The sequence below is a fragment of the Carya illinoinensis genome, chromosome 16 (genome assembly GCF_018687715.1).
Source record: "Carya illinoinensis cultivar Pawnee chromosome 16, C.illinoinensisPawnee_v1, whole genome shotgun sequence".
NCBI lineage: Eukaryota > Viridiplantae > Streptophyta > Magnoliopsida > Fagales > Juglandaceae > Carya > Carya illinoinensis.
Window position 1 is genome coordinate 11,915,175 of NC_056767.1, and position 18,022 is coordinate 11,933,196.

The window sequence follows — 18,022 nt, forward strand, 5'->3', positions numbered from 1 at the left end:
GGTACTTCAAAGGTACCATTGACCATGACCTTTTCTACACTGCAACTCCTCTTTACTTACTTACTTGTCTTCTATGATGTTGGCTAGTCTGGTAACTCCCGATGACAGAAAATCTATCATGGTTTTCAAGAAACAGCCAGTAGTTTCCTATTCTAGCAATGAAGTCGAATATCGGGCCATGGTCATTGCCATTGCATAGATGTTATGGCTTTGCATGCTCTTAGAAGTGTTTAATTGGTATGTTTTTCACAATCATACCAATCACATTAATTGACTACGTGCATAATGAAGTTTTCAACGTGACATCTCCATTAAATATACATCTTCTTTTGACCAAGTTGTTGAGCTTTTTGCAAAGGGACATGCAAAGGACAAGATGGTCGTTAGCTTTCAACAAGTAGATCAAACAGATCACATGCATCATCTCAGCAACCTCAGGCACCTACTTCTGAATCAAATACAGCTCCTCCAAATTATACGTGACAACCATTACTTTCCATCTGTATAATATTCTGAATATATCCCTTGATCACTTATGGCCCTATGGGATTCTCATGACACAATTGTGTATAAACCTGCCTTGGCTACTCAATGTAAATATAGTTAATAATATATTAATCAGTACTTTATCCCTTTTCTCCAACATTTCTTTATGAAAAATCAAGATAAAAGTCAACTCAGTCATTACCAAAACCGAAAGGAATCGGTTTTCCACGTTCAACAAGAATAAGATGCAGGATTTAGTCTAAAACTCCATTTTCATGGACATTTCAAAACCCCATTTTCCCCCATTTCTATCCGATTAAACCAAGAAATGTATGGCAAAAGTTCAAGAAATGAGGCTTACTTGTTGCGGTTTGAACTTTGGTGGTTGAAGGTGGTGTTGACGGTGGCGTGTGGAGAAGTTTGCACCATTTGGGAGTGACGGAGAGAATCCTGGAAGAGGAGATGGATGGGCCCGACACCTATTATTTAATTTTTATATGTTCGAAAGTTTAGGTAGTACGTTCGAACGTATATAATTAGACTAATTTATACATTCGAACGTGATAACTACCCGTTTGTATATTACTACTACTAATATATACTAATATTATCTATACTTAATATTATACTACTTATATATAATAGTATTATAATATACTTTGAGAACACTACTTATACATAGTTGTTCTTATACTTATATATAGTTGTACATATATATATATATTAACTTATATATAGTTGTACGTGTACGTATATATATATACTTATATATATATATATTAACTTATACTTAAATATCCTATATTATATATAAAGAAACTTATATATAGTTATACTTATATATATACTTGTACATATATATATACTTATAGTATGTAGTATATTCATTCGAAATTCATTGAAGTTCGTTCGAACGGTAAAATATGCGTTCGAATGACCATTGAAAGAGTTCAAATGAATTAAAATGTTGTTGGCGCCATTGATAAGCAGTGGCAGGATTATTTTCCGCCAAATTACCAAGTGGGTAAAACGTTCAAACCACAATATTTACTTTCGAACGCATGAATAGGAAATTGTGATAGGCGGGAAATATTTCCCACTCACAATTTTCACTTTCGAATGGTTATTGAATTTCGTTCGAACACTAAAACAAGAAATAAGACATGCAGAATCACAAACGGCTGGACACTCGGGAAAAATTGCAAAACAAAAATAGAGAGTGCGAGATAGAGAGAGATCGTGAGCTCGAGAGTTGGGTGTCCTTGCTTCCAGCTATTCTCTCCCTTCCATTTGGTAAGTTATTTTACATTGATGTTCCCTCCCTTCCATTTTGTTCAAAAACTCAAATTTATGGTTAAAACTATTTTTGGTTTAGGTGACTGCTGGTGAAGGGGTATTGTTGATTGGATTTGCTATTAAGGTTAGTATATTTGTTGATTGTTTGTGTAATACTTGTGAAATATGTGTGAAATATGTTTGGATGTGGGATTATGGAAATATATATTTGGTCTTTGACCCCATATATGGTTTTTGATGTATCTTATGAACAATATTCACTTGAAATGAGAAGTAGAATATGATATTGTGTAGTAAATTTGGAAAACATGAATTGTATCTGAAATCTGGATACTGGGCATATATCATTCGAACGGTTAAATATGATCGTTCAAATGACATTAAACACCGTTCGAACAATATATATTGTGTTACAACGGAATGGGGTGTTATAGAAATTGACAACGTGTAATTTAAAACTAAGTTATGTGAAGACTTAATTTAATAAAAAAACAAAAAAATAAATTTATACTTGGAAATAATATATATTAAAGATATTCAAAATTAACTAATAGTAGAATAATTTTTTAATTATTAAGTTTGAATAATTTTAAAACTTAGTGAAAAAAGACTTTAATTAATAAATTTACAACAAAGATTTTAAAACTTGGTTTTCATTTATAAATTCACAACTTAATGCCCTCTAAATTATTAAGTTTCCATAAATCATTTAAAATACTCAATTAACTAGTCCATAAAAAATGATAGGATATACAAAAAAACACCAAATAAACAATAAAGTTTTGGGTATTTCCATAAAATATTAAATTTAAATAACCTAAACCACCAAATCAATTATCTATATATTAAACCAACAAATAATATATTACTACTACAATAGAAGGATATTAGAATATTAGATGGATATTAGAACATTCAATTCTATAAGTGTATGTTTAGTATAAACTAGTGGTTTGGTTTGGTTTACTAGTTAGGACTTGAATATCAGTATTATTTTTATATAATATTGAACCTTAGATCCGTTCGAGAGTTGTAGCCAAATATTCTCTTAAAGAATGCTTGGGTACAAAAATCTTGAATTGTCCAAAGTGGAAAGTTTGAGATTCTATCATCTATATGGCAGATATATTGTGATGCCCCCAGATTCTGCTTGGGATCGAACGGACATTTGAAACGTTGAGACATGCAACACAAGGTTACTTGCCCCCATTGATGTGAAGCCCAATCGACTCGCTTTCAGACCCAACAACAATATAGGAAAAACAAACCCAAGAATGCCAAACTCAAGTCTATGGATGGAGAATTTAGACCCGTTGAGATCTCGTTTCAAGAACCCAGATTATATTAAAATCTAGACCCAATAAAATCCCATCTCAAGAATCTAAATTACAAGGAGGAACGCTATAAATGTTGTGATTAACCTTTGATAAGTTCAAGAATTCAATTAAAAACAATAGGAGAAAACTCAATCACAATGAAAATTCAATAGAAAAATTGTCTTACCTCCTCAAATGAGGCTACAAGTGGTTTAAATAAACAATCCCTAAAACCCTAAAACCCAATGTCTGCTCCCTGCTTTGATTCTGACACATCACCTACCATTCGGGGAGAAAGGTAGTTGGGACTACCACGGTGAGATTTGTAATAATCTCAATCTCAGTAAGTTAACAGAAAACTCCCACACAGGTTAAAGATGCATGCATGACAGTTAAAGTATGAATGCATAATTAAGTCGTAAGTAAGCATATCATAACTTGACATATAGTATGGCATAACTGACATATCATAACTTGACATATAGTATGGCATAACTGACATAACCTAAACTGAAATGTGAACTGAACTTGACTTGACATGACATGAACTTGAACTTAAAATATAACATGGGCTAGCGACATAACATGAACGTGAACTTGAAACATAACATGGACTTGAATCATATCATGAACGTGAACATACATAACATAATCATGAACTTGAATTTAACATAAACCTGAGCATAACATGACATAAATGTGAACTTGAGGTATAATGTAAACATGAACATAACATAACATGAATGTGAACTTGAACATAACATGTATATGAATATAACATGACATGAATGTGAACTTGAAACATAACGTGAATATGAACATAACATAACATGAACGTGAACTTGAACATAACATAAATGTGAACATAACATGATATGAACATGACCTTGAAACTTAGCGTGAACATGAACATAATATAATATAACATGAACTTGATCTGAAACTTATTTTTATTTCATGGAGTCTCCATGATTGCTTATTCTTATCTCATGGGCTTACCATGATTGCTTATTCTTAACTTCTTGACATGAACTTGGAATCTTGTTTAAATAGACTTAATTAATAACGTGACCATATGGGTGCTACATGGATCCCCTTGAGCTGTGTGTCCCTGCCGATTACCGCATCACAATACAATTATCTACACTAGCTGTGAATGCGTTAATACATACTCCACAGTTATTGTGGTCCCACGTATTTTATGTGTCATAATTGCCATGTCTCATGTAGTGTATGCTCCATAGTTATTGTGGCCCCATACTTCATGCTCCATAGTTGTTGTGGTACCATAAATTGTTTGTACCACACTTGTTGTGAACACATGTAAAATAATATATGGCTCCATCGGCGTTAGTTCCTGGCGTGCTTTGGTGACTAGCTAGTTAAGCTTCATTCACAACCCGTTGACTGTACTTCATTAACCTAGGGAATTTCACACCTATTTAGATACTCCAGCGTGAACAAATGAGTTTTATTAGGATATTATCCCATCCTAGCACTTAGGGTCGTGATTGACATGAATAACTTAATATGAACATGATCTGAAACTTGACGTAATATAAACTTGATTTGACTTCTTTACTTAACATGACATACTTTCAATGGTGAATATTACATGATATGACATACATGTAACATATGGCATACTTAACATGTCATATTTATAACATATAGCAATACGTGATAGAATCGATTGTGTAACAGATAAATATTCATGATAGAATAAATTATGTGTAACAGATAAACATGTAAGGACATGACATGGCATGACATAAATGATAACATACATACAAAAATTGTAGTTCCCTTACCCATCATACATACATAGTAACCTGATAGTAAGTTAGAAGCTAACTTACGTCTTTTGTCGCGTTCTATGAAAATAAAATGTGAAACACGAAGAACTGTAAGAAGATATTCTAAAAGTTAAAAATTTAATTACTAACAATTAGAAATGTGTAAAAGAGACAACTTAGAGTAAAATGGTAATTTTACCCTCTACATGTGGGAAAATGACCATTTTACCCATAACTTAAGAATTTCACATCCTAATTCCAAAAATTTTTAAAATTTATATTCCTCTTGTAAATTTTGTCCTAAACTTAAATATTATTTCAGAAAAATTTAAAACAAAACACAACTATGGAAAACACACTATGGCCGAAACATCCATAGGCCATTTCTCTTGATTTTTGTTACAATTCCTTCCAATTTCAAAACTCATGCTTAATCCAAAATTTTGCAACAAAGATCTTCCAAACACTTAATCACAAGCTTTGCCCTAAATCAAAACATCTCCAAGAATTCCAAAAAAATCAAATCTTACTTCTAACATATTCATAATATCATCCTAAAATCAACCATGCTTTAAATCATTAAACCAAAGTCACCAAAATCACAAAATAACATTTGAAGTTTTTGATTTTACACTTAGTTCAAAAACAGAAACTTTTTCTTCAACTAGTTTTGATAAATCTCTTAATCAATGGCTTAAGAAGGTGAGATCTTCAAAATAAAGCATCACATGATTTAAAAAAGTGTCTTAAAGAATATTCAACCATCAAGCTTAAAATCACATGGCTAAAAATTAATAAAACATAGATCTAATCCAAACACATCAAATCTTAGGCCTAACCAGAATCTTCTTGCATAGAAGAATCATATCTTTGAAACTTATACTAAATATCTTGAAAATAACATTCTAACATGAAAATAAGAGACTTGGGATCATCATATAAAAATATCAAAGCCTTAAGAGTAAGATCAGACCATGAAATATTCAAACTTTCTCCAAACAAAAGCTATTTTTCCACTTACAATTTTCAAGTTTCTAGATCTAAGAAAATCTATCATCAAAAGCTTTAATCACGCAACAAAACCTCAATGGAAACTCATAAAAATATGTTAAAAACACTCCATAAAATTTTCAGACCAAAATATGCTCATTAGCTTAGTCAAAAACTCCAAAATATAACATACTCTCCAGTTTCACGCCTAAAATGACTTTTCCATGGTTAAAAATACTTTTGACCAACCAAATTACCATGGAATGATATGAATAATATATCCACAGAAACTATACTAAAATAGGAACAACTTTTATGAAGGAGTGATCATGTGAAAATACTTACAAAGGGTCGAAAATCTCCATGTAAAAAGACCCAGCAATCTGTCCCAGAGAGCTCTTTTGGGTTTCTCTCTAAGAACAGGGTGAAGAAGTGATTAAAGGGAAAGAAGTGTGTCTTGCACGACTCTAGAATTCTGGAGGAGGAAGATATGGGTTTGAATGATCCTTGATTGAAGGTGGCTAGTGGGGGGAAAGGACTACCTGTAGAAGCTGTGAGGTATAAAGGTTGATGGGGTGGGTTTCTCCATCTCATCGAGGCACTATTGGGTGCAGCCAAGGGCAGTGAATGGTCTGCTATGTGGGGGAGGAAAAATCTTCAAGAAGCTTGCCAAGGTGCCCAAATTCGTGGGCCTTGGTGGGCCTCAACCAAGTGGACTTCAATTTGGGGTTTGGTTAGGGTTTGAGATGCTATTAAGCCCAAATCCAACTTTTCTTAGCCTAATCAAATTTCAAAGATTTAAAAGGTTGGATAATGATGTCATAACAAGGATTTGAGAAGTTAATAAGTGATTAAACACAATGCTAGAAATTTGATAAAAAAGGGTTTGAAGGCCAATTTAGGATTTGGGGAAACCGTTTAGGGTTTCTTTTTCAACCAAGTTTTTGGAGTTTCAATTGGATTCCAACCATTTAGGGTTTCACTAGGGTTGAAACCCTCTTTGATCTGGCTCAATTTGATTGATCAGATAAAATTTTTTTTGCTTAGGTGGCATGATCTCACACCTTGATTTTTTTCACAAATCTATCTAATGGTTCCTCTTTGTGCCAAGTGTCTAATACTATTCACTATGTGTAGCTAAGATCTTACCAAGTGTCCAAATAATTCTTCTCTAACCTAATTTGGACATTCCACATAGTGATTTTGAAAACACTGCACTTAGTACGTTTATCGAAGTTACTATTCCCTTAAAAAAAAGCATAATAAACTTAGCACTGGAAAATCCTAAATATTTATATTAACATACAATGAAAATTGTTTACCAAAACTCAACCCCGAAGTGCCCTTAAAAAAAGATTTCACAATTTTGAACAGGTATTTCATCCGAAATTATGAAAATGAGTTATTGCACCATAAAATCCTAAATATTCAATTGAGTCTAGTGGCGAAAACCATAAAGTATTTTGATACTTCTAACTACCTTAAACAAATAAAATTGCATTTCTGGCATCTCAGTGAATGATAACATTGACTATGTTGACAGATTAAAACTTTTGTAATTAGCCGATTTGTGAAAATTTACGAAGTTTTCATGAGATTCCTAAAGTCTATAGAAATCCCACCATTGAATTTCTAGTAGGTTGTTACATATATCTAGTCTAAACTCTTGTGTTAGTGTTAGAAATTTCGATTAAGTATTTCCTAACATTCTTCGGGTGTGTGGGTCGTAAGTTGCTTGGCCTATGGATAGGATCAAGCAACTTAGCGTGACTAGCATACTTGGAGAATTGTAAGGAAATGATGCTGAAATTTCGTAACATGATAGTTTTGGACTGAGATTATATGCGATATAGATTATTATCTCTTGAATGGGATAAGACCAACTACCTTATGAAAATATAAGCTTTGAATATGAAAAAGAGTTGATTTCGCATGATCCATGAATTAGGTTTTTTGAGAGACAGTCGATGAGTAACAAAATTATAATGGAGAAGAGTTGGATGTTGTTGAGAGATAGACTTGGCCAAGATTATAAGGAGTATGGACAAGGGGTGAAGTATTTTATAGAGTCTGCTCATAGGAGTGCTGACAGTCGAATATATATAAGATGTCCGTGCAAGAAGTGCAAAAATCTTAGTTCTTATAATTTGGTCAGAGTGGAGGATCATTTATTTGTAAATGGAATCGATTTTAAACACTCACATTGGGTCTTACATGGCGAACCATTTCCTCAAGGAGCTAGATTTGCCAGTTAGTCTAATAAGATGGAGGAGGGTAATGACATTGACATTGATGACATTAATGTGGATGCTTCTGATGAAAGTGATGATAATGGAGAGAATATGACTGGTATGTTAGGTGATTTGGGTGCAGGAATATTTGAGATGAGGGATGGAGAAGGAACATCTACACAATCATTTGAGGGAAACAAAAACTTTGGAAGACTGTGGGAGGATGCATAATGAGAACTGTACAAAGGGTGCACCCATCATAACAAGTTGTCATTCACGGTGAGGTTACTCCATATTAAGTCTATTTTTCGTATTTCTGCAAAGGCTATCAATATGCTGCTAGAATTATTTAAAGAGGCTCTTCCACATGATAATGTAGTACCTTGTAATTTTTATAAAGTGAAGAAATTGAACCAGGGGCTAGGATTTGATTTTAATATCATCTACGCATGTAAGAGTGATTATGTTCTCTTCTGGAAGCAATATGCAGGATTTGATTCATGTCCTGTGTGTTATGAGTCAAGATGGACGTTAGATAAGTGTAATGTACCCCATAAAGTGCTAAGACATTTTCCATTGATTCCTTGACTTCAAAGATTGTTTACTTCTTGGATGACTGCGACAGATATGACTTGGCATCATACAAAAAGAGTTCAAAATGATCAATTCCTCTTACATCCTGCAGATTCCTTACAATAAGAAAATGGATGACGAGTATCCATGGTTTGCCGAAGAACCTTGCAATGTACGCCTTGGTTTAGCAACTGATGGCTTTAATCCATTTGAAAACATAAGCACTTCTCATAGTACTTGGCCTATCATATAAATACCCTATAACTTGCCACCTTGGAAGTGTATAAAGGATCCACATTTTATGATGGCATTATTGATACCAGGGCCAAGGTCACCAGGGAATGAATTAGATGTATATTTGCAACCACTAATTACAGAGTTGAAAGAGTTGTGGGAACAGAGTGTCAACACATATGATGCGGCCTTGTCAAGTGAATTCAAGATGCATGTTATAGTACTTTGGACAATAAATTATTTTCCAACACACGGGAACTTGTCCGGGTGGAGCACAAAAGGTAAAATGGCTTGTCCTGTTTGTAATAAAGATGCACAATCTTAGTGGTTAACAAATGGCAGAAAATTATGTTTCATAGGACATTGTCGATATCTACCTAGTGATCATAGATGGCGTTCAAATAGAGTAATGTTTGATGGAAGGGTTGAGCGCAGGTCATCACCGCTAGAGTATTGTGGTCGTGATATTCTCACGCAATTGGAAGATGGTAGAGCTCGAAAGAGGAAACAACAGTAGTAGAATTGAATTGGATAAAAAAAAGTATTTTCTCTGAGTTTCCATACTAGTCTACCTTGACACTACACCATAATCTAGATGTGATGCACATTAAAAAAATATATGTGAGAATATTTTGAGCCCTCTGATGTCAATACAAGAGAAGACAAAAGATACAGCTAACTCTCGTAAAGATTTGAAGGAGTGAGGGATAAGATTGGAATTGCATTTGCAAAATAATGGGTTGTTAGCCTATATGCCGCTTGGATGGTATATACTTTCAAGTGATGAGAGAGAAATTCTGTAACTGTTTCATGGCAATCAAATTACTTGATGGTTATGCTTCAAACATGTCAAGATGTGTCCGAACTTATGATTGGAAGATAGCCAGTCTTAAAAGTCATGACTGTTGTATATTTCTATAGGGATTGTTACCAGTTGGTGTGCGCAGAAAGCTTACTCGAGATGTTCGTATAGCTCTTACAGAATTAGAGCGATTGTTTAGTGGTATTTGTAGTAGAACATTGAAAGTTGATGCCTTATTAAAAATGGAAGCTGATATTCCAGTGATATTGTGCAACTTGGAGAGTTTGTACCCGCCTTCATTCTTTGATGTAATGGTTCATTTTGTTGTGCACCTATCTCGTGAGGCTTTAGTTGCTGGCCCCTACCTCGTGAGGCTTTAGATGGATGTATCCTAGTGAACGGTTTCTATGAAAACTTAAGCAATCTGTGGGAATAAAGCTCTTCTGGAAGGTTCGATCGCAGAGTTATACATTGATAATGAGTAGCATACATTTTGTTTAATGTAATTCCGTTAGATTGATACTAGATTTACGAGACCAGATCGAAATTATGAAGGTACGAGACCAGATCGATATTATGAAGGTGGACAAATGGGAGATTCATCAGTATTTACTTTCCCAAAAAGTACGTCCCATAGGCGTACAAGGGGGGGTTATGACCTATGTGGATGAGAGTTTAAAAGAGTTCGATGGTATGTCTTGAATAACTGCGAAAAGATTAACCACTATTTGAGGTTACTGATGATCATCTAAATTAATAGTATTTTTAAGTGCATGTATAATAATATAGTATAAGTTGATACAAATTAATAGTTCACATTAACATGTGTAGCGAACTTATATAACTACTTTGTGCAAATGGTGTAACTGATGTAGAAAAGATGCACGAAGAAGAATTTGCCTCATGGTTTAAACATACGGTATTACTAAAAAAACATGCCCAATTTTTCCGAACTTCATATCTTGAATGTCACCATAGTTATATCTGATATTGATAAAACTAGAATAATATTTATTGATGTAGGTTGTATCAAAATATAGTGAAAATTCAAGTGAAATCTCACCAAAAGTGTATGCTTTGACATGTGGTCCGTCTAAGCGAGCCATCCAATACTCAGGATGTTTGGTGCGTAGATATAGATTTCACATAGTAGATAGAGAATAATATAAAAAAATTCAAAATTATGGAGTCATAGTCGAAGGAAGCCATGGGAATGATAATATTGATTTTTACGGAATTGTGAAAAATATCATAGCGTTAAAGTATGTGGGGGGATATATGGTCTAGTTGTTTAAATATAATTGGTGGGATGTCTCAAATCTTAGTTTCAGAGTGCATAACGATGAATTTTTTGTGAGTATCAATATATCTCACAAATGGCATGATGACGATTCTTTTGTTCTCGCTTGCCAAGCAACTCAAGTTTTTTATTTAGATGATCTGGAGCACAAATTTCTATGGCAGGTAGTCAAGAAGTTTTTACCAAGAAATGTATATGATTACATTCTAGAGACAAATGAACCACATGAAGAAGTTGATAGTCCAGACCATGAAGAATCATATCAAGAAAACGAATCAGGCATCAATCTATTTGTTGATCTAAGCCAGTATAACATGGTCCCATTATGCACAGGAGATGTTCAATCCAAAGTAATTGAAGGTGATGTGTAGAAAGAACATGAATTAACTGAAGTGTCTACTTAGGATGAGAGCGATTGGTCCAGGAAAACTGATACTGAATGATTTTCAAACAGATACTTGTGTAGGTATAACTCTTATAAAAATCTATAATGTACCTTGTTTGAATAATAATTTATTATAATTTTAAATAGATATGCCTCCAAAATGTAAAAGAACACGTGCGCCATCCCCACCCCTTACTAACTCCCCGTGTGGTTCACCTGTCAACAATAGTGGGCTAACATCATCAGAACCAGAACAAGGTACTTTATCACTATATATCTATAAAATAAAATAATTTAATTAAAATATATGCTTTAATTATTTTATATATAGCTGTTGTAAACCAGCACCGAGGTAGGGGCACTAGGAGGAGTGTCTGCATGGTAAACAGAAGGAAAGTGAGTATAATTAAAGTTGATATACTTGATGATCACACCGGTGGCTCCGAGGATTTGGAAGCTTGGCTTGCTTCTTATGTTGGTACCCTTACTCACACATATGCACCAATAGCTACATCCTCCTGGGTTAAAGTTCCCCAAGATGTGAAAAACTACATAAACAATCGTTGCCTAGCAATACGCTACTTTGTATAACATGTAATTTAAAGAATTTTTGTATTTATACTAATTGTTTATAATTTTTTGAAGGACAAGTTTGAATTAAATTTTGGCCGGCGAGAGGATAGACTAACAGTTGAGGAATTGATGTCGAATGCATTTCGAAGGTACAAAGGTTGATGCCATGCATACTACCAGAAGTTTAGTACTATGATAGAGGCGCGTCAAAGTCCATTTCAAGCAGTGACACCAAATGAATGGGAGAAAGTTTGTGATATGTTTGAAGATCTTGCTTATTAGGTAATTTCGCTGCTTTATTTTTCTAATAGTATATGATAGATGTATTAAACGTATAGTTATAATATTTCTTTAGCAACAGAGTATGGTGAACAAAGTAAATAGATCAAATTTAACGATACACCATGAAGCTAGTTCTCGATCTTTTCATCACTTGTCTAAAAGAATGATAAGTTATTCTAGTCTCCGTTAGATATTAACATATACACTTTTTTGATTTAAGTTCTAAAATAAATTTTCATTTTGTAGCTGAAGAAAGTCCTGCTGACTATAATCTGACCTAATTGTATGGTGAAGTACATAAAAATCGTGATGGTGTTTGGAGCAATCCCGAGGCAGAGATAAATTATGTAAGTTTAAGTTTCTTTAATTCCATTATCTAAAGATATTTTTGTTACTTATACTAACTTTAATATTTTTTTTATATGACAAGATGATATCTCTTAAGGAAATTACTGTAGATCCATCTTATGAATCATATGTCAATAATGCTCAAATCATTTCTCAAGTTCTTGGATCATGTTCTGGATATTTGAGGGGCTTAGGATGTTGTGTGAAGCCATCCTCAAAATCATCATCCTCTTCTAAAGCCAGATCGAATGATGATAAGACTGAGGAATTAGAGGAAGCAGCCCTTAAGATAGAACGATTAAGGTTCAAGGAAAAAGAGTTGCTGACTCGATTAGATCAAGCAGCAGATTTAAAGGTGAGATTAGAAGAGAGGCTGATGAAGCGCTAAAATTGCATGATTAAAGTTACTTAAGCGAACAAAATGTTTAATAAAAAATGATTTAAGTACTTAATTATGCAATAGATCACATTACTTGATTCAATTGATAAATTCTAGTATTTTGGTGCTTAAAAAGATTTATAATGTAATTGTTTCACATGAAACAAGACAAGCACCTCACATAAATGCAACACAAACTCACACATGCTAAAAGCAAACAAACTCACTCAAATAAATCGGCACACATGCAGAACAGAAAGTACTCGTACAGCAGCCACTACAGCAAAAGAAAGGAAACCCACCTGGACATATCACATGTAATAAATCACACATGTGCGGCAGCTACTACACCAAGATAGCAGAGCACCATTCGGACCACATGGACAGCACCAGCAGAACATGTACAGCAGCAGAAAAATCTTCAACACAACAGACAATCACGCTGGAAAAAAGCACTTGGACAACATCAACAGAAGATCCTTCGGTCAAACATGCAACAGACATGCAGAAAAGTTACAACAGACAGCAATCAATATGCAGAAAACATGGACCAAAAGCAGCAGGAGGAGTAGTCTTCGGTTGGCAGCGGTTTTTCTTGACTTTTATCTTTCATTTTTTTTGCTTGCTTTCGGTTTGGCAGCAAGAGCTGGAGAGTTTGAGTTTTTCTTCTTTCTTTTTGATTCGGCTAGCAGCAGATTTTCAAGGTTTTCTTTTGGTTTTACATTCGGGCAGCAGAGTAATGTAGAGGTTGGTGTGTAAAGAAAGAGAGGTGCCGTGATTAAAGGGGAGTGAAGAGTGGAAAATCGGTGGTGATTGGAGGAGGGGGTTTGGACTTTGGATGACTAGAAGCAGCTTTATATTTATATATATATATATGTTGCTAGACGTAGGAGGGAAGGGGAGAGAAGAAGGTGTAGAGTGAAAGGGATAGGTGGGGAGTTGAGAGAATTGAAGAGAGGGAGTCGGCTCTAATTATTTCTTTCTTGGAGGAAGTTAAGGTCGGTTGAAGAGAGGGAAAGAGAGACGTGTAGAGAATTTCCAGATTGACTTTGGGGATTAATGTGAAAAGAAGTTGATGTGGGGGATGGATGTGTAGGCCGGCTGGAGTAATCTAATTGGATGGGATTTATTTTGGTGGAGAAAGGGACATGATGAGATAGATGCTTGAGTTTAACGTGGAGTTGAAGTGGTTGGAGTTTTATTTTTTTTTGCTTCTTCATGTTTTTCGTTTGGCATCTGGTGGGGCTGTAGCTTCTTCTTGATGAATATCTTTTAATTTCAATTTTTGTTTTATCGTGAGCTTTATTCCTCTGTATCAATTGGATTTCAGATTTTGTTGTTTTTAAGTTATTGCTTAGTATTACTTGTGTTAGTTATTTAATGGAGAATACTTATGTGATTACTATAGTATTTGCAATGAATATGTTTGGCTAAATTTTCATACTAAGGTTAGAGGTGAAGTTTAATGATTTACATATTGTTTCCAAATCCACGTAAAATCTATTTTGCGAGCTTGATTGATTGAAAGATTTTATTTGGATAATTTGATTATCTATATACTCGTCTTGATTCATTGTGATTTCTGAATACAGTGAATGCTTGAGCAATCCTTGTGGTATTCAAATAGATTTGTAAATGTTTTAATCATCAATCGTTCACGCTCAATCATAAGCGTCTGTTTTTCTCTATCTTAAATGCTAAATCTACCAATTAAACGGAATCATTATTCTAGTTTAATTGAGGTAAATTGATCGGAAACAATATCATAAATTATTAGACGGATCCTCGAAACCTTAGTCTTTTTCCATTCATTTTATCATTTTAGTTTGATTCATTTTATCAATCTTCATTTGATTGCACGTTTCTTTTAGTAATTTCGTTTCATTGTCTGAATTTATTTTCTTTATCACAAAAGTCAATCCCTGTGGATTCGATCCTGTAAGATACTACAACACCTGTATACTTGCAGGTAAAACTGCACGAGATTCTTGATTCATTAATTTGAGTTAAAGTTTAGTCGCAACAAGTTTTTGGCGCCGTTGCCGGGGATTGCAACGTGTGATAATTGTTTTTTTTAAAAAAGAAAAAAAAAAATTTAGTAATCTTTTGCTAATTGTTTTTCATATCCTTTTTGCAGGTACGATTTGTTTTCCAGAAAAGAGAGCATGTAACATTGCTTCCATCTTCATACCATTTGGTAAACTCATTCAAAAATATATATATATATATAAATAAATAGATAAAAAAAAATTTTACTTTCTTGCTTGTTTTACATTTTGTTTATTTTGTTTATTTTTAATATTTGAATGTGCTTGATCCTCTATGATGAATGATCTCGTGGCAACGTGATCAAACGGGTAGATTGAGAAGAGAGGAAATTATTTTAAAAGAATTGATTAATACTTTGTCAGGTGATTCTGAAAATTCTCATACCATGGCTGACAATCGTAGTGTTCATGACGAACTAGAAAATGAAGAGGCACAAAATAATCCACAAATGAGAACTTTGCGTGAATATTTGCAGCCTACAAGGACAAGTACTCCATCTTGTATGATTTTTCCTACGAATATGGGAAATTTTGATTTAAAACCGGGAGTAATCCAATTACTTCCCAAGTTTCATGGCTTGGATTCAGAAAGTCCTTATTTGCATCTAAAAGAATTTGAAGAAGTTTGTGCAACTTTACAAAACCAAACTATCAATGATGATGTTGTTAGATTAAAGTTGTTTCTATTTTCTTTGAAAGAAAAAGCTAAGAATTGGTTGAACTCCTTGAGACCAAGATCTATTGGCACATGGCAAGAAATGCAAAGGGAATTTCTAAAAAAGTTTTTTCCTACTCATAGGACCAACACTCTTCGCAGAAATATTATGAATTTTTCTCAAAAGGAAAATGAAACATTTTTTTCAGTGTTGGGAACGTTTTAAAGAATTGTTGCTAACTTGCCCACATCATGGCTATGAAACTTGGCGCACCATTAGTTTCTTCTATGAAGGTTTAACATCTCAAATGCGTCAGTTTGTAGAAATGATGTGTAATGGTGATTTTCTAAATAAAGATCCTGATGACGCTTGGGACTATTTTGACCAGTTAGCTGAAAATGCCCAATCTTGGGATAACACAGATCATTCTGATCGGTCAAATAAGCCCAAACTCAGTGCCATGTCTCAAGAAGGTATGTATGTTCTTAAAGGAAATGATGATGTGAATGCGAGGATAGCAAGTCTGACAAGAAAAGTCGAAGCCATGGAACTTAGGAAGGTAAATTCGGTTAAGGCCAGTGAAAAAGAAGAAGAAAATTGTGGCATTTGTGAGATTAGTGGACACCTAACTCAGGATTGTCCAACAATTCCTGCTTTTAAAGAGGTGTTGCACGAACAAGCAAATGTCATGAATTCTTATCGGAGACCATTTTCTTCCCCATATTCGGAAACATATAATCCTGGATGGAGAAATCATCCCAATTTTAGTTGGAGGAATGAGTCCAATATAAATCAAAATCCTCAAGGGCCATCTTCTTCTACTCCTTATGTGCCTCCACATAAGAAAACCCTTGAGGAGACATTACAGACTTTTATGCAGGGGCAAGCCAATATCAACACTCAGACAATGCAGGCCATTACTGAGATGAGAAGTTCTATCAGCGACTTGACCTCTACATTACATGCTCAAGAAAAGGGTAAGTTTCCTGCTCAACCTCAGCCAAATCCAAAAGGTAAATTTGAGGTAAGAAATTCAAATCCCTCTGATTCAAAATTTGAACATGCCAAGTCCATCACCACTCTACGCAGTGAAAAAATAATTGATAAGAGTATTTCAAAACTGAAAGTTGATGAGACCAACAACTCTTTAAATTCCAAGAGTGATGGTGAACTTGAGAAGGTTGAATTAGATGTGCCTGTGAAAGCCCCAATACCTGCACCATTTCCCCAAAGATTGCAACATTCTCACAAGTTGGTTCAAAATGCTGATATTCTTGAAATTTTTAAACAAGTAAAAATCAACATTCCTTTGTTGGATGCAATCAAACAGATTCCTTCGTATGCTAAATTTTTGAAAGATTTGTGCACAGTAAAGCGTACAATGAAGGTGCAGAAGAAGGCTTTTCTCACTGAGCAGGTAAGCGCCATCCTCTAGAACAATTCTCCACCAAAGTACAAAGACCCGGGTTGTCCAACAATTTTCTGCGTGATTGGAAATTTTAAAATTGAAAAAGCTTTACTTGACCTCGAAGCTAGTGTTAACCTCTTACCCTACTCGGTATATGAGCAGTTGGGTCTTGGTGAGCTTAAACCCACCAAGGTAACACTCCAACTTGCTGACCGTTCAATTAAAATACCGAGAGGGATAGTTGAGGATGTGCTAGTTCAAGTAGGAAAATTTTATTTTCCAGTGGATTTCATTGTTTTGGACACGGAACCTGTCTTTGATGTTTGCACTCAAATTCCTATAATTTTGGGAAGGCCATTTCTTGCTACCTCAAATGCTTTAATAAATTGTAGGAGTGGTATGATGGTAATTTCTTTTGGCAACATGACTTTGGAGTTGAATATTTTCAATATTTGCAAACAACCTGGTGATGATGATGATGTGCAGGAAGTGAATCTGATCCAAACTCTTGTTCAAAATAAATTTGATTTGTCAAGTTTTTCTGACCCTCTTGAGGCTTGTTTGGTTCATGGTATAAACTTTGATGATGATTCTGTGCTTGCATCTATGAATTTTTTGCTAAAATCTACTCCTATAATGGACACTGATAAATGGAGAACACGTTTTGAGGAATTACCACCTCATGATGTCGTGTCTCTACCCTCAAGTGTGCAAACACCAAAACTCGACTTGAAACCTCTACCTGCTGATCTCAAATATGCATTTTTAGGCCAAGCAGAGACATTACCAGTGGTCATTTCATCAAGACTGGATGAAATTCAGGAGAAAAAATTAATTGGTGTTCTCATTGAACACAAAGAGGCAATAGGATGGATCATAGCTGATATCAAAGGTATCAGTCCTTTGATTTGTACCCACA

The 18,022-nt window shown here is 34.3% G+C and overlaps 1 long non-coding RNA gene and 1 other non-coding gene across 2 annotated transcripts; one reads left to right on the forward strand and one right to left on the reverse strand.

Moving 5' to 3' along the window:
* The first annotated feature begins 1,652 nt into the window (after positions 1 to 1,652).
* On the forward strand, positions 1,653 to 14,464 carry LOC122299677. The gene is made up of 6 exons (XR_006239718.1): positions 1,653 to 1,779; positions 1,862 to 1,906; positions 12,055 to 12,264; positions 12,511 to 12,611; positions 12,695 to 12,967; positions 13,243 to 14,464. It is a non-coding gene; the product is annotated as an uncharacterized LOC122299677 (long non-coding RNA).
* Positions 14,465 to 15,848: 1,384 nt separating this feature from the next.
* On the reverse strand, positions 15,849 to 15,953 carry LOC122299992. Its single transcript, XR_006239843.1, has one exon. It is a non-coding gene; the product is annotated as a small nucleolar RNA R71 (small nucleolar RNA).
* Positions 15,954 to 18,022: the final 2,069 nt, after the last annotated feature.